General features: G+C 44.8%; 1 protein-coding gene and 1 long non-coding RNA gene across 2 annotated transcripts in view; one reads left to right on the forward strand and one right to left on the reverse strand.

Annotated features, from left to right (window-relative positions):
- LOC121168218 (unconventional myosin-Ie) overlaps nucleotides 1-18,491 on the reverse strand; it is a 193,753-nt gene that overhangs the window by 126,342 nt on the left and 48,920 nt on the right. The window lies entirely within an intron of this gene.
- LOC121168219 lies at nucleotides 7,050-8,159 on the forward strand. The gene is made up of 2 exons (XR_005885707.1): nucleotides 7,050-7,263; nucleotides 8,002-8,159. It is a non-coding gene; the product is annotated as an uncharacterized LOC121168219 (long non-coding RNA).

An 18,491-nucleotide genomic window follows, 5' to 3' on the forward strand; every position in this document is an offset into this window, starting at 1 on the left:
AGAAAAGACGCTGGGTAGGAATCCACAACCAAATTGGATTTATTATCAAAGAGAAAAATACAACCACAAAGGGTGACCAACTGCCTGTGAGGATGGAGTGACCACACGGCAGGGGAACAGTCCTTCACCCCTGAAGAATGGGCTTTTTATACCCTGAGGTCTTGGGGATATTCCTGGGGGTGGGCGAATTCCAAGAAGTTAGAGGAGTGGGTGGGAACCAACCAGTTTTTCCCAGGCATTTCAACTAAGGTAGGTCTTGCTCCCTGGGGACAAGGAAATGGAGAGACGGGTGGAGGCAGGTTAGACTGGTTCTTTGAAATGCAGTGTAAGAGTCCTTGGTGGGAGAGTCTGTTCAATCTTTCCAAGGGAATAAGGTCCAAATTTGTGTTCTTCCTTCCTTCACAAGCTGCAGCCTGCAGCGTTGACATCCCATATGGGCTCTGGTTCAAGTACCAGCTGCTCCACTTCCAATCCAAGCTCCATGTTCATGTGCAGAGAGCCCAGGTCCTTGGGTCCCTGCACTCATATGGGAGACTTGGAAGAGGCTCCTAGCTTTGGCCTGGCCCAGCCCTGGCCTTTGTGGCCCTTTTGGGAGTGAACCAGAGAACGAAAGACATCTCTTTCTTCATAAGGCAAGTTCTCTTTCTCATAGCACTATAGTCAAAATCAACTAACTAATCTTGACCTCACCACTAAAAAGAGCAAGACACTTTGAGTTACAAAAATAAATTAATCAAAGGGCAAAATGGGGGAGGGAGGCACTATTACGGCTCAGAGGGTTAAGCTGCTGCCTGGGATGCCCACATGCCATATCATGAGATGCTTCTCACCCAGCTTCTTGCCAATGTGCTTAGAAGCCTATGACAGCTCAAGTGCCTGAGTCCATGTCCCCGACACAGGAGACCAGGACAGAGTTCTGGGCTCTTGGCTTCAGCACGGCCTAGCACGGGATCTTGCAGACATTTAAATCATTCTCTCTTTCTCCCTTCACTAAGTAGATCCAAATAATTTTCTAAAATATTATAAAAGTGGCCTATTTACCTCCACTGCTCTTAACTCTTAATCAAATGATGGAAGAGTAACACCAGCATCAGCTGCTTTTACAGTGGTGAAGGTGCTAGCTTAGCCAATCACCAGACACTTGACAGTCCCTAAAGGGAGCTTGGGCGCATTCACTCCTGTTTTCCAGTACAAACACCTTGGGGAATGTAATTTGCCTTGCTAATCCAGCAGTGGATCTGAACCAACAGCCTCAGGTAAAACTACCTCGCACATGCTCCTGTGATCTCAGGAGGCCAGTTTCACAAACTTGTGTTTTTGACAATTAAGGCAATGTATTTTATCTATGCCTAGTGCTTGCTTCGGCAGTACATATACCAATCCATGCACAGAGTATTTACATTATATACTGCATATTGTACAATATATATCGTATACCTATAGGTATACAAAATCCCATCAGATTTTGTGTCTTACTTTTTGGTTTGCAATCCATAGTCTAGTCTCTGAAGCAATGTCAGCTGCTTAGTTAGCTGGTCTAATTGAATTACAAGCCAAATTAATGATGCAGGTAGATCTGCTAGAAATACCAGCACCAACAGACTCTTGTTCTTTTATTGTGTCAGAGAAATAAAACCAGGAAGGTAACTGAACAATTTCTTGACACAATGAACCACAGAAGGAAGAAATTCTAATTTGAATGCTATTCAGAAAAAAAAAAAAGCAGCAAAGGCTTGTCAGCCAGGTACAACAGAGGTGACATCAAGCAGTTGAAAGTCTGCCTGGACACACGATCATCCACCACATCTCTTCTACGCCGAAGGAAAATATGCATTATTTATAAGGACAGGCAAAATGGTGGAGAGGTGGCAACATGAGACAGCCAACTAGCGATACTTCAAAGCTTTCTTAGGTATTTCATTTTTTCTGAAAAATGAACAGTTTGACATCTCTGAATGTGAACTTATAAAAAAATAGATTTATAAGAATGGAAAATTTTGGGGGGGATTGATTTATTTTATTGGAAAAGCAGAGTTACAGAGAGAAGAGAAGTTCCTTCATTTGCTGGTTCACTCTCCAAATCGCTGCAAAGGCCAAAGCCGGGTTGGTATGAAGTCGGGAGCTTCTTCCAGGTCTGCCATGTGGGTGCAGATGGCCCACGGCACACCAGCAGTGTGGACTTGACATGGAGTCCATATGGGATGCCCAGCACAGGCAGAAGCTTAGCTTGCCATGCCACTGTACTGGTCCAGGAGTTTCAATAACCATGGTTTTCTAAAGTTGTTTATTTGAGCCAAGAGTTAGACACAGTGGAAGCAGGATCTGGGGACTAATTCCATAGAAGGAACTGCAAAGATAGGTGTGGCTTCACCATCTGCCACTCCAGGGTTCTCTATCAAAGTGTGCGTTTCCCAGGAGGCCACCAACAGTTCAACTCTTGCCCTCTCTTTTGACCAGCTTGCTTCTCTTTATTTACAAACACAGACAAAGGAAAGGACAGTAAACAGATGACAGAACAAAAGAAAACATCTTCCCTCTTTAGGAAGGGAGATTTTAAGTGAGTGGCATCCTCAACTGCTCCCTGGCTCAGACAACTTCCAAGTAAAGGAAATGTTTCAAGACACTGAGTAACAGCAGTACTACAGGCGTTCCAACCACAGTCTGAGGCAGGTCGCACAGCCTCGGCAAGCCCCAGCTGCTTTATCTGTGAAGCAGGAGTACAAGGACTTGAGGGCATGACAGAACACACATAGTTAACGTTCCAATAGGCCCCAGGTAAATGCTCAGTTTTATACTAGTTGTTAGTAAATGAACCAGAAATGCTGGTGGCTGGTAAGAGTGCTCTAATTGCCAATGTGATGGTTCAAGAAAGAACCTTCTGCTCACCTAGTTAACAAGAAAATTAAAGCAGAGACCAGATCTGATTTTAAAAAGAAAAACCTTGAGTTTCCTGATGTGTGATAACAGAATAAACATTTGAACACAGGATTCTCTGAGAAGAGGAACCTGCTACAGTTGAGTAGAACACTTTCAGGCCCGGAGCAGTGGCCTAACGCTTTGAATGCACCAGAATCCCATATGGACACCGGTTCTAATCCTGGCAGCCCTGCTTCCCATCCAACTCCCTGCTTGTAGCCTGGGAAAGCAGTTGAGGACAACCCAAAGCCTTGGGCCTCTGCACTCGCATGGGAGACTTGGAAGAGCTCCAGGCTCCTGGCTTTGGTTCGATGTAGCTCCCACTGTTGGCAGCCACTTGGAGTGAGTCAACAGACAGAAGAACTTTCTGTCTCTCTTCCTCTATATATCTGACTTTGCAATAAAAACAAATAAATCTTAAAAATAGAAAGACACTTTCAACAGGTTGGCTAAGAAGGACGTCAGTGCAGTGACTAGGAGAATTATAAGGACGGTCTTGATAGACCAACAGCCAAAGCTGTGCAAACTGACCGGAAAGCAAGAAGGGCAAGAAGGAGACACAAAGTAACTTTATTTGAGAACTTTAAAGGAAGGGGCCTTGCTTATTGATCAACTAGCCCAGAGCACACACTCTCACTATACAGATGGATTCAGCCAGACATGGGGTCACAGTGCTGGTCCTGGATAGGAGCTGGGACTTCAACATAGGTTCAACTCCCATGCTGCCCCTGTGTGGCTGTGGGCTCTGAGTCCCTCTTGAGCAAACTTATCACCCACATGGGTGCTAGGGGGAAAAAGTAAGGTAATATTTTAGAATCTTACCATCAACAGCTAAGGCTGGGCATTCAAACAGTTTAAATGTCACAAATTAATGAGCAGTTGCCAACCTTTGACATTCTGCTAATCACACTACCCAAGGATATCGGTCTCCATCCACGTATTAAGTACGGGGAGAGCTTAATTTATTCTTTTAAAAAGGCACGCAAATTAAGCTTTAAGGTACTCCTCCCACATTTCATCTTGCATATATAAATATGTAGATGCCCCCCCCCTTCAGGAACCATTGTCTCAGAAATGCTTGCCTACCTTCCAAGGTTGAGACCTCTGTTTATGGAAGACAAAATAAAAGTCAAAGTGTTGGCTGAAAATCCAGACACAAGCTGGAAGACACCTCCAGAAGATGGGAAAAGCTGGAAGGCTGTAGTCTAACTAGAGGCTTCTGGCTGCAAGCTTCCCTAGCGCGCTTTCCAAAAGTAACTTTCCCCTGCCAGCATCACTAACATCAAAAACAAAACACGAGCTGACCATGTCTGATGAGATTAGAGGGCATTGTAGGTCACACCAGCTTAAAACTCATGACTCAGAAATCCAGCGAAATGTTTTGCGATTGGCTCTCTCGTTTCTCATTTGCATTCTGGGAGATACAAACTTGGACCACAATATGAACTTATACCATATCATCTACAGGAGTAATCCACAGAGTTTAGGGTACAAGAAATGGATAGCATTTTGCTTAAACAGAACGAACACTAGGTTGGGTATTCACATATACCATTTAGTTTGTTCTTCCAATAATCCCCAAAACACTGGCCAGCATTGTAGTATAGAACCTCCATCCCAGCTCCCAGCTAATATACCCAGGAAAAGCAGCAGATGACCCAAGTCCTTGAGCCCCTAATCCCATGTGGGAGACCTTGAAGGAGTTTCAGGCTCCAGACTTTGGTCTGGCCCAGTCCTGGTGATTGCAGCCATTTAAGAGAAAGTTTTAGAAATACGTACAACCATATTCACTTTTAGTTTTAGAAATGGATACGACCATACCCACTTCACAAATGAAAAAGTTGTTGACAAAGAGTCATGGAGTCCCAATATGTATTGGGGTTCAGAGGCTTCAGAACCAACAGGAAAGGGCTTCTGGCCAAATGGATGCCTGTGTGCCACAGAGGGCCAGGGAAGCTCTGGGTTGTATTTCTGGTCGTGGCGTATCTCAGTTCTCCCCAGCAGACAGAGGGGCAACCACTCTGCTTCTTGAACAGAAAAACAAAGATACCCACAACAACTTCCACCAAGGCTCTGGTACGAGACTAAAGAAAGGGAACTCTCTTATGACAAAAGTTCTCTGACAATAGGGAGGCAGCACCTGATGCTTCCTTTAGATGCAACAATGGCGAGTCAGACACATGGTTTCCTTGGCTACAGAACAAAGCACGCCACCCTCACCACAGGGGCTTTTCCAGTTCCTTGAACTATGTATGGGAAGGTAACTGCACTGGGTAGCTGACAGCCCAGAGCTTGGGGGCCATTCTGTGACACAGGGCCTTGGCCTCATTTCCCCTTAAAGCACTTCTCCCGGCCAGGTTCAAAGACAGACTCCATGAGAGCAGGCTTCTCGTTCAAGAGCAGGGAGGTGGGAGTGGCTGATGCTTTTCCACGGTGGCACCATCAGGGGACACATGTTAAAAATAATCTCAAAGAAATTCTCACTTCGGTGAAATAGGCAAGAATCAACAGCAACTGCCAGAATAGTTCTAGCTAGGAATTCACAGCAAGAATGTTTTACATAGCTTCCAAAGTTAAATCGCAGGCTGCTTGCAGCCCTGCAGAGTCGAGAGCTCCCTCGCTGTATGGACATGACCGTGAGTCGAGGCAGTAATAAATCACTCCGTCCCAGGGGCCGAGCCTCACCAGGGCCCACTCTCCACCTCAGGTGGGAAGGAGTGTGCTCACCCAGGTATGCAGCAAAAGGCTCAAGCAGGCAGAGCCAACAAGGCTGTGCTCACAAGTCTATTTGCAAGAACATTTGCATGGTGTCTGGTTGCAAAAGCCATTAAAGCAATCAGCAGATACCTCTGCTCCCAAGTGCACAAAGGTCCTTTTTTACCTGAGCCCAGAGACCCTAAACACGGGGAAAAGCAGTTCCGTGGGCCCAATGCCTTCCCCTGGGCTGTGACCCCTTCTCTTCCTGGGAGCTGAGCCAGAAGCACACTATTACTTACTGATTAAATAACCAACACCCAAAGACACCTGGGAGTGACTACGCATCAACTAAGCTTCATTGCTCTTAAAGGAAAAGGTGTCAGCATTTGGTGGGTGGATGTTGCTTGTATTTAAGGTACAGCCATAGCTGCTGGCTTGGAAATAGGCTTTTTCCTTAGTGCATTTTTTTTTTTTAATTCAGTGCAGCAAGAGAACAAAGGTTAGAGAAGAGAAATAGCTCGAGATGCTGAGGAAGATAAAAGGCAAATGATGTAAATTAAACATGAGGGAAACATTAAAGAAAGGAAGGAAATAAAACAACCCCAGAGAGTTAAATATACAACAAAGAAAAAGTCGTTTGATCACACAGCAAGCAGTGTGAATAAATAAAAATAAAATACCATAAATGCTCTAAAAAGAGGGAAAAAACTTTCAAGAATTTTCCTTCCTATTTCCAGTCTTAGGAAGCCAAGGTCCTTTTTGCTTGATACAACTAATGATTCACAGTTCTCATGCTAGACGGCTAAACCAAGCTCTGGCAACATACCTATCATTCTCTAGATTGAAAATATGTAAATGAACCAATCAGTTCCTCTCAGTGGGTAAATTCCGTGCAGTGCATGCCTCCGTTTTGAGTGGCTGCAGATAAAGATAAGGGATAATTTTATTCGGACATTTTTCATCCCTTACAAAAAACTCATGTTACAGGATTCCAAGACAAATTTATCAGCGTGCAGAGTAGCCTGAAGATTTTTAAACACACCCAATAGTGAGTCTCTGGAAGTTAAAGTTTGTATCACTTTTTTCTGTAACATTTCTATAGGATGCTGTGGCTCTGAGTTGAACATGGCTGGAGAATTTTCGTGTTATGGCTTAAACCTCCATGAAATGGACGTTAGCAGGCAGGCCTGGGAGCTATAAAATTCAAAGTGCATCATTGGCTGTAGATGGTAAAGGGGGCTCTGAAACAATGCCTAGTTCCTTTCCATTCTGTTTTGCCCCATTGTGCTGCGAAGAAGCTGAATCCCTGCCCAGTTCTGGGCTCTGAAAGGCCCCATTGTACAGGCTATGCTTTTCAGAGCCGAGTTAAGGTTGCTGTAGTAACCTTCCCTATGAATTTCCTGACCATTGTGATGAAGCTTTCAACTCTGTGACAGTGCGACAGCTACACACCAGGCTGAAAAATGACCATGGGCCCACCCACTTGGGGGGATGGGGAGGTCCTGAATATAACCCTCTCTCTGCTACCTAAGTCAGCCATGTAGCTGGAGAAATAACGAGAGATGGACCTGCATAAATTGTCCAGAGAATTCTCTGTCCCAGGATTGGAGCTGGGGGACAGGTGGGAGTGTACTAAAGGAGGCCTCCCTCGTAAGCTGATGAGGGCATCATGGTTGCTGGGTTGGGAAAGCCAGTTTACTGGAGCCCCTTTACTGGGGGCACCAATGATTCCAAACGCCACCAGTATGAAAAGCCTGTACTGTGATGAGAGAAACAGTCCACGATTCAACAAAGTGCTCCTTTCGCATGACCATTATAAGTAATAAAACAAGCAAGGCAGAGAGTGTGTATTTCAGCTAGCAGTGAAGACATGCACCTTACAAACCACAGTGGTAAGGTCTGGGTCCAGGCTCTGGCTCCTGATTCCAGCTTTCTGCCAATGCCAATCCTGAGAGGCAGCAGTCAGGATGCAAGTAGCTGGGTTCCTGTCACACAGATGGGAGACCTGCATTGCATTCCCAGCCCCAGCTCTGGCCCCTTTGCCTAGCCCCTGCCACTGTACTGGGGAGTGAACAAGTACCTGCAAGCTGTCAAAGCATCTCTCCAATCGAACAAAACACAGGGACAACAATAAGAAAGGCAATGTGCAAACATTCCAACTTGCAAGGCTAAGACGCAATTCCAACCAAGCTTTCATTGAAGGCCTTTTGTGTGCTAAGCAACAATGGAACATGTATTCGCTCATTGAATTGCCCCAACCAACCTGTAAGGTTGGCATTGTTAATCATTCTTAAGGATGAGAAATACTTAGCACAAAGAAGCTGCATAACTTGTCCAAATCAACCTGTGGCTCTAAAATTTTTTTACCTTCTCTACCCCACTTTACAGTATCAGCATTGGATGGATATCCACGTCTAGACTTTACAAGCAAGGAGTGGGCCAGGAACATCAAGTCAGGCATTCTCTACTGACTTCTCAGAAAGTGCAGTTGTGGCCGACACTCGGCCTAATGCTCGAGACACCCATAAAAGCACCTACACCCCCCATCAAATAACCTGAGGTCAGTAACCAGCATCAGCTAGTGATTTCAGCTTCCTGCCAGCGCAGATCCCGGGAGGCAGCTCATGTCATTAGGTTCCCGTCACTCATGTGGGAGATCTAGATTGAGTTCCCAGCTCCCAGCTATGGCCCCAGTCCAGTTCTGGCCATTACAAGCATCTGTAAACCAGTGAATGAGAGTACTCAGTCATGCTTATCTGTTTCATGTGTGAAGCAGAAAGTCAATATAGAAAAAAAAAGAGGTTATGCTAGACATTGAGAGATGCTATAAAAATAGGGAAGTATTGAGATAGATCCAGGAGGTTAGAGGAGGCTTCACTAAACTTCCAAGCAGGGCCACAAATATAAGCCAACTAGAAAGTCCTCCATGGGGTCAAAGAAAACTGTGAGTGAGGGGAGAGGGCAGGAGTGAGGAGTGAGATGGGTTCTCTGACACAAGCAAGCTGGGTCAGGCTTAGTGGACAGTGAGCTGAGAGTCGTTTGTTTAGCACACTTGTCCAAGCTTTGTTCATGCAAAAGCCAGAGACTCAAAGTCAGGTGCTTATCAATTGGGAATAAATCCAAAGAAAAGAAATCATTAAAGGGATAGCCACACTCTCACGTTCATTACAGCATTTTTCACAACTTAAGCAAGGAAATCTGTCCACTGATATATGAATGAAGAAAGAGATATGGGGCCAGTGCAGTGGTATAACACAGTATTCTTCTACCTGTGATACCTGCATTTCATTTGGGTACCAGTTTGTGTCCCAGCTGCTCCACTTCCAGTCCAGCTCCCTGCTTATGATCTGGGAAAGCAATGGAGGATGGCTCAAGTCCTTGGGCCCTTATATCCATGTGGGAAACCCGGAAAAAGCTCCTGGCTTTTGGTTTCAGATCAGCTGTTGAGGCCATTTAGGATAGTGGACCAGCAGCAGGAAGCTCTCTCTGTAAACCTGTGTTTCATATAAATATAAAATATGGAAGAAAGGAAGAGAAGGGAAAAGAAGGAAGGGAAAATGTGGTCTATACACACTTTGGAATATTACTCAGCCATAACAAACAATGAAATCCTGCTACAACATAGTAAAACTAGAGGATATTACGTTAATTAGAACGTCAGGCACAGAATGACATATATTGTATGTTCTCATACTACAAAAAAAAAGCTAAAAAGTTGATTTAATGGGAATAGAAATCAGACTAGTAGGTTTTAGAGACTGGGAAGTTTGGGGCAGAGTGGGATGGTGAGGGGAGATGAAAAGAATAATGGGTACAGGAGTACAGTTAGGTTAAGAGGAATAGCTTCTAATGTTCTACAGCACAGCATAACTGGTTGACAACAATCTCACATTTCAAAATCACTAGAAGAGAGAACTTTGAATCCCAGCATAAACAGATGGGAACCATTTGAGCTAACAGACTTATTGATTACCCTGATAACCACTGCACATTGTATACATGAATTATCATACTATGTCCCATAAATATGGACAATTAGGTTGCTTAGTATTTTTTCACTGCTGATCAAAATCCTTAGCATAAAACTGTCCATACTAACCACTTTGATGACTTAGTCAATCATGTACATAAGAGTATATATAACCCATCGGGTCCTTAGGATCCCAGCAATGCCCCAGATAAAATGTGAAGAAACAGGCCTCGCGTGGTGGCCTAGAGGCTAACTAAAGTCTTGCCTTGAACGTGCCGGGATTCCTTATGGGTGCTAGTTCTAATCCAGGCTGCCCATTCCCCATCCAGCTCCCTGCTTGTAGCCTGGGAAAGCAGTAGAGGAAAACGCAAAGCCTTAGGGCTCCGCACCCACGTCGGAGACCCGGAAAAAACTCCTGGCTTCAAATCGGCTTAGCTCTGGCCATTGCAGTCACTTGGGGAGTGAATCATCAAACAGACGATCTTCCTCTCTGTCTCTCCTCCACTCTGTATATCTGACTTTGCAATAAAAATAAATCTTTTTTTAAAATGTGAAGAAACGCAAACCCTACTCAATGTGTTCTCTCCAAGACCTAGGACACGGTGGGTGTTCAGGAAGTAGCTGGTGCTGGCAGGGGCAAATCATAAGCCTGAAAATCAGCAGGCAGTAGGGAGAGATTCAAGGGAGAAGTTCCTTCGGAAAGCAAAGTGAACAAAGTACTTAAAATTCTTGTGCCCAATGACAGATTCAAATGAAAAGTTTATGCAAGTAAATGATCTAACTAACAGACTGAGATGGTTGGGCGTGGATTCTGTAGAAGGTTCAGGCTTCTCAGAAGGTTCTTCAACTGTCCTGGACCACCTGCTTCAACTGTAGCCCTCTCTCACCATCTGAACTCCTAAAGCAGCAAGAGAATAGAAGATTTATTGGAACTCTTACATAAATCTATCTGGGATCTTTCTACTTCCTAGTTCAAGCATAGGAACCAAACAGTTTGGGATATAGCCTTATTCCTTTTTGCATCATATCCAAACTCTTGCAATCTGTACTTGGATAATGATAACTTTGAATAAAGAACACTTGAACGTAATCATCCATATGCCAAAAAACATCCTAGGAAAGCCAGTATTTTGGCCCTCTCAACCCTAGTGTTGGACATCAGCCACAGGAACTCAGGGAAGCACATACACCTTTGTGCCCAGGGCTCCTGTTTGTCTCAAACTTGCCTGGCAGTGGCTTTGGGTCTTCCAGACCCACAGTTTCCCTTGTCCTTAGGGGAGCTCCTGAGGACCAGTCAATGTAGTTCAAACTCCCCAGCCAGGCATTCAAAGCCAAACTCTCCTGACAATGTTTCTTTCCCCAAATGCTCCATAATTCTACCTCCAGATCACCTGAGACTCTGTAGGGGAACCTAGTACTGCTTCACCTTGGTCCATCATGTTCTGTTCCCTTGGGCTGAATGTCCCATCCATTCCTGAAGCACTAAGGTTGATGCTCCCTCTGCAAGTGCCTTCACCTTGTAAGAAATGGCAGCTGTCAGAGTACAGACACAATTCCCCACCAGCACTCCACTGAAGGCTTATCAACATCTCCCCTCTCACGAGGTTCCTTGAGGCGGTCTGCCTCTTTCTTGTCGTCACCTCATTCTAATAGGCCCATGTGAACAGCACTGTAAACATCTGCTCAACAAAGAACTAAAAACCCTTACAGAGTCAGGATACTTCAGAGTTTAGAATTAAAAAAAAAAAAAAAAAAAAAAAAAGGAAGGGGGTAAAGGATTCATGAAGACAAGAAACATAAGATGATAAGGATGCAGTAAGATCATTTGTGCTTGCATCAAGCCTAGCTCCTTGGGAGAACACACTGAAAAGAAGGGGGAATCTAAGTCCAACAAAACACAGCACAGGTTAAGTAGGAAAAATAATGCCGGCTGAGGAGGGGCCAGGAAGGCAAGGCCAGGCACTTGGCATTGGTAACAGGAAACAGGCAGCCAAGATGGAATCTCTATCAGTGGGTGCAGCCCAGGTCACACAGAAAAGCTGCCTTCCCTCCAGAGGCAGAGGGCCTAAAGGCTGGTGGCAGATCCCCAAGCACTGAGAGAATGAGCCATGCCACCTGCATTCACATGTCAAGTCCACGGAGCCCTCAATCACCTCATGGGAATCCTCCAACAGCTCTTCTTGGGAAGGCAGAGAGCAGGTGTAATTACCTCGCACTGACAGCTTGGAAGGGCTGGTACAGTCCTCTCTGTGCTTTTACTTGAGCCATCCCAAGGAACGGAGGCCGATCCCCCAGAGCCAATTTCCAGCTAGGCTCAGCAGCTCTGGAGGATGTACCTGTGTTTTTCTGTCTAGCATGGTAAAGGCTGCATCGCTTGCTGAGAGGGAGCGTTAAGGTAGATGGCAAGTCCCTCTGCGGACTCATCTCACCTTCTTGGAAATGAAGAGGGAGGAGGAGGGGGGAACCTGGAGCTACTAGAGAGCTACACAGCTTTTAACCTAGGGACAGGGGGAAAAGCAAACAGCTCCTTAAAATACACACACATACACAATTTCTAAGTACACTTAAAGGCAGCGATTGCAATATAAAAGCCTTTCAAGCTGGGTGATGCACCACCCCCTGAAGACAGGGCAGAAGGATCAAGGCGCAGAAAAGCAGGAGACGTCATGCTGGGGATGAAGGGGCCTGCCAACTTCTAAAGCGGAGGAGGAATTACAGTAATTCAGCCCACAGCAATTTCCCATTTTAACTGATGTTTCCTGTTTTCTATGCTGGGCAGCATGAGGATATTCAGAACCAACCCCCGGGGCTCCCAGGCTGTCCCTTTGCGGGTGGGGGTCGGATGACAACATTCTTTTCTGTTCACTCACTCCATCGTGTGCAACAGATCTGTTTTCCCACTGACCTCAATTTGCGGCCCCCTCAACCAATGCCAAGGATTGTCGTGCAGAGGGCAGAGCTGGGCTCCGGTGAACAGTGCCAGCAATAAGGCCTGCAGAGAGCAGGTCATTCCCCTGGCAGTTTCCTGGGTCTTCTCCCTTTATCTAGAGAGTCACAGCTTGGTGTCCTTGCACGCGCTAGCTAGCCTGTCTCAGCAGTTGGGCTGGACCCAGTTTAGGAGCAAGAGTGGCTGGTGCCCAATTTATTCTTGAGTAAAGGAGACCACTGGGTGTTTTGTTGTTGTTCTACATTTTGATTTGGGGGATAGCACCGCAAAAATGTGGGCTTTAAAAAAAACTTATTTTGAAATAATTTTTATTAAGGTAACAAACATTTTTCATCAGTTTAATTTGCAACATTTTATCACATTTGCTTCCTGTTCCTCTGTACACACACACCCCCACACGCACACATTTTCAACAATGTTCATGGAAATTGTTACAACCACTCTAAGCATGAATTGCAAATTCCCTACACCACAATATACTTATGTTTTCATTCCATCTTTGCAAACTTTCTGAAGTCTCCATATGTATGCATGCATGGTTTTTCTAAGACATTTACAGCTCGGTATGTCATGTTCTTTCATTCTTTGGCCCTTCGGTGTATATTACCCAAGGAAGGAATGTGTCTCCTTCAACTGCAGTACAGTTAAGAACTTCAGGAAATTTACCAAATTCAATATCGCAATTTCATCAATTATACCAATAATTGCTTTGTGACAATCTTTATGGCCTGCTGGAGCATAGCGTGTGCACTGCATTTAGTTGTCACATTTCTTTAGTCTCCTTAATTCATTACAGCTCCTCAGCTTTCCTTTGAAATGTCAACATCATGAAAGACAAAGAATTCAGAATTCAGGCCAGTTATTTTACAGAACTTCTCCCCATTTGGGTTTGTCTGCAATTTTGTGCTAATTAGATTCAGGGCTGGTTTTTTTTTTATCCCATTTTTGTTTGGAATCCTGCGCATTCTGTGTCCTTCTCAGGGTATCACATCTAGAGGTACATGATGTTTGTTGATGATATTTATTTTTATCACTTGGCTGACTACTGGCCAATCTCTGTACCATACCATTCCTATTCTTCGTGTTGTTACTGCCAAGTGATTTGTGGGGAGTCTATGTAAATATCCTGTTCCTCAAACTCCGCCAACTGTCTTTGATAACATTAAACTTAAACTCAGTTGTCTGGCATCGTGGGAGCAGGCAGTGCTCTTGAACAGACAGCCCAGGGGCCAGGGAGCATCTAACTGGACTTTTCTGTCACATGGTAGCCCATTTCCTCACAGGCTGCTGGGCTCCAGGGACAGTGAGGGTGCTAGATGGCTCTGCTGCTGATGCTGGACACTGTGTTCCACCCTCCACAGGGCATGAAATGATGCTTTCCTAGAAGCTGAAAGGGAGCCGGGAATTATGAGTCAAGGTGATACTTAATGTCTCAGACAGCCCTGTGCAGAATGATACAAGGAAGTCAGGTCTGTCCACAAACTTAGGATGAGTGGGTACTTAGCTCTGGCTTCTTCCATCAGTGAGCCTAGGAGGCTCGCCCTGATCCAGTCCTCCTCTCTCCCACGACAGTGCTAACAGATGGAGATCCTTTACAGATGGAAATGCAAGGTTTGCTTAAAGCCAAATAGGGGCCAGGGGACCAAGGGATATAGAATGTGAAAGAAAAAGATACTATGCAAAGATGCTGCCAGCACCTGTTCTGGAGCCACACTGACTGAAGCTCTTCTCCGCATCCAGCCTTCAATCCAGTCATTTCTGTCCCTACCAGGCACTCTGCCAGCACCTGGGATTTTCTTCTGCTAAACACGACTGGGTGGGACTATTACTCCAGGCAGCTTTGCTACCTGAGGACCCATCCTCTCCCAGCTAGGACAGCTGGAATAGAACCCAAGAAAGAAGCCACCTTCTCTATAGCACTCTATTAGACAAGAACACTAGTGCACTTAATCCAGAGACCAGCAGTTCCTCTCGACTCGGCAGTATCTCAGCTCTCATGTTTTAGAAGCCTGGCGCCCATTTTGGAAAGGTATATGTTTAGGCTAGTGGTTTTAGTGGCTACTGCAGAGACACAACTAAGAGACAAAGGCTGCACACTTTCTAGCTAAGAAGTATATACCAAAGATTCATTGTTTTGGTAGCATAATAGGATACAAGTTATCTTTAGTATGCTCCAAAATTCCTAGGGATTCACAAACAATAGTAATTTTGGGGATGGCTTTTTTTAATAACAACTCTTTTTGTGGTCTTTTCCCTGAACCACATCCTATGTTTTTTGTTCATCCAGTCATCCACTGATTCATGGAACCCAGTCAGCCAAGCCTGGTTGAGGCACTGTGCTAGGTCCTGGAGATAGGATTTTCCCCCAACAAAGATACAAAGGTTTATGAGTGAATTACTTAATGTGCAGTCACGGTGGCATGGTGAAGGTGGGTTTTGTTGATTTAAGTCTTTCACCATTGAACACCTTGTATGAGCTGGTACCTACCAGAAAATAGAACACAAGTGCACTCACACCTAATTGTGAAATATTACCTCCTGCTCTCAGGTAAGCTGAGACCTGAGTTCTAACCAATCTTCCTGGACAACTAAACCCTAACCAGATGACCCTATTACAGAACTCTGTCAATTTCACTTTAGCAACACCAGCCTAGTTTCTGGCAATGATCAACCCTATGCATCATTCATTCCATTTTTAAATCAAGTTGGTTAGGTTTTCTTTAATAATCTCCCTCTTCCTATAGGGTAGGCATCTGGGACCTGTGCTTCCCATATCAGGGCACTAGGGTTGGAGCCCAGGTCCCCCTCTTGTGCCCCCTGGGCGGCAGTACCAAGTACTTAGATCCTGTTATCCAAACAGGAGCCTTACACTGAGCTCCTGGCTTTGGCTTGGCCCCAGCTGTACTGTCACAGGCATGTGGAACCAGTAAATTAAAGAGCTGACTTGCCTTCAAACTTTTTTTTTAAGAAAAAGAACTCCATTACATTGTTCCTTTACAAAAACTTAATGTCCAGATGCAGAATTAATTTGGTATGGGGTATGATATGCCACCTCCCAACTGGCAAAGAGGTTTTAACTATCCTGACTGGAATCCCTATGGCTTTATTGCAAACTTAGATCTTCATCAGCTGCATACTGTTGCCACTGAGAAGTTAAAAGGGCTTTGGAGCATCTGTAAACCAATTAGCTACTTCACAATTCACCCACAAGTCAAGTGCTAAGTGACCAATGCTAGCGTCCTATTGAATCTCTTGCAGAGGGAATTCAGGACTGTTGTTCCCAACTGATATGTCCAGCAAGTCCAGTTCCTGCAGAAAGGCTGAGCGTGGCCAAGGTTTTTCCATTTCCATGGTTCTGACACCCCTACCCCCACAATCCCTCAGTCTCTATTGTCAAAGATACTACTAAGGTTTTGGGAACTTTTCCCATTGCCCACCATCATCCCAAGTGCTCGTCCTCCGCGCTGCTCCTTCACCCTCAAGCTTAAGCACAAGAAGAAGTAAACCTGCTGCAAAACTGTCAGACTCCTTGACATCTGGCCCTGTTTTAGAAACGGAAGTTGACAGCTTACGGAAGACAATGAGCTGCTCCACTGATTTAGAAACCTGCCAAGTCTAGCTACACATCTTGTGGGGCTTGAATTCCAAAGGAATTTGGTGGGAGGGATGACTACGAAGCATTCCAACAGGCTTCTGGAGAGGCTCTAAGAGGACATCCAATGAAAAACATCGTGACAAGAGTGGTGGAAGGACGCTCTTGGTGGAAGGATGGCTGCTTTCTTTTGACATCTTGCCAGGGACAGCCTGTCAATCTTTCTGAGGGCCCTATATGGGAGGCAAGAATTCAAGTACTGCGACTATCAACTGCTACCTGCTCAGGCACCACACATCAAAAAGCTGGATCAGAAAAGCAGGGCAGCTAGGACTCAACTGGGTACTCTGACACGGGATGCCCGGATTATATGCTGCAGCTCAATGCCCTGAACCACGAGGCACTGAAGACTCAGCATACACATGGATTTCAAAATAAACTTTAACAGCTTTGTGAAGTCCCTTTGTGCTTACATCCAAACACTTGAATAGACCAACTTCCACATCACATTCTGGCAACTTGTAGTCATCAGGTAGCTTCCTCCTTCCTCCTTCCCAGGGTCTTCTGGAGGACATGCAGAGCCTTCAGCATAGACCTACAAGCCCACCTCTTGAAATACACTCATCCTCCTCTCAGACCTGAAGCCCAGTATCAAGGAAAAGCCCGGGGACCCTTGCAGTGGTTGGAGGATGTAACGTGTAGCTGAGACGATTCTTGTGGTTGCTAGGTTGTCTGTGACAAGCAAGCTCTTGAGTATCTGGGACACTTTCATAATCACTAAATCCACCTACCTGCATGACTGGCAGGGAGAAGGTACAGGACAAGGGACCCAGAAGTGACTTCCGCCACATGCCAGCTGAGTGGCCAGGAAAGTTTACATGAATTCCTTTGTTCTCAACCTCATAGGGCCATGAATAACTCAGGAGAAAAAGGATAGGAAAGTCAATCTCATGGTGCCACATAAATGAGTGGTCTTGACAACACTAAGGGATAGCTTGATTGACTAATGAATACCCTCATACTAGCTGTTGTGCACTTTAAATAACCTACCTCTCTCATCCCCAAATCTACTCACAAAATAATACCAGCAGAACTTTCTACACTAAAGGTAGCCTTATCCAAGCTTTGCAGAAGAAAAGCCTCTTCCACTGGGGAAATGAGAGGAGGGCCAAAGCCATTGGGAAGTCCCAGGCATGAAAAGCATCACATGGCAGGCAGAGGAGACCAGGTAGATAAAGTTAGGACCAACAGACTCGGCAGCCTACAGGAAACAGTGTCCCTTCACAGACTGGCTGGCTACTCTCATGAGACTTGATGGTGTGTTGAAATCATCTAAATGTCCTGAGAGATCAGGCAACCCCAAGCATGATTTCTACATTATCACAGAAATTCATCTGCTCCCTGAAGTGGCAATACATTACCAAAGTTAACAAGCAAAGCTGTGAAGTGGCAGCATACTGTAGTGAGAAACAAAGTTGTGTCTGGATTTCAGACCCTCTGAGTTTGCCAGACACAGCCTTCACCTAGAGCCACTTGCTCTTTCTTTGCCAGAACAAGACCAAGGAAAAGAATTTCCTTCCAACTAGGTAGGTGTTACAAAATGAATCATGTCATTTTGCCCTTTCCATTTACTCTGTTCACATGAGGTTGTTATATCTTGTTTTCAAAAGACACCTTCCACTCCAGGGGCTCTGGTGAAATTGTCCCCAGTTGCATCCTAAGTCAGTGGTGTGGATGATAGAAATACCCAGTGATTAGGCTCTTGATGCACATTCAACTGCCTCAGTACAGATATCAGTACAGATAAGAATGGAGCTATAAAATGAACTGTTGATTGACCTTGGCTCCAAACAAATAATACCAAAACAAGGAGTCATTATCTCCTCTAGTATAATTTAAAAAAAAAAATCAAATTACTTAAATGGAGAAAAGGCTTTCTAATGGTTAAAAAGCACTTTCACATCTATCATTTAATGCTCACAACCTTGAGAGCTTATTACCACGTTCAATTTATAGATGAGGAAAATGAAGTTTTGAGAGGCTAAGCAACTGACCTAAGGTTGCATCCAGATTTTTCTGAATGTAAAGAGCATTACTTCTCCCACTCCCCACCATACCAATGCCCACCAACATCACAGCTGTCCATTAATCAATGCAACAGAAACCAACAGCCTTCTTCAAAAAGGACATTAAAACCTACACAGCATTTGGATTTGGGTTGGATGCTTGGGGAAGAGTCTCGAAAAGTAGGGTTGGCTCCAAATTGGGTGTAACCAGTAAGTACATTAATTCTATGAGTACATCAATAAGTCATATATATATATAATATATATAATATATGCACTCAAAAGCAGAGGCATAACTTAAGA

Source organism: Ochotona curzoniae, unplaced genomic scaffold (assembly GCF_017591425.1).
Source record: "Ochotona curzoniae isolate NIBS_2020 unplaced genomic scaffold, NIBS_Ocur_1.0 patch78, whole genome shotgun sequence".
In the NCBI taxonomy this organism is placed as follows: Eukaryota; Metazoa; Chordata; class Mammalia; order Lagomorpha; family Ochotonidae; genus Ochotona; species Ochotona curzoniae.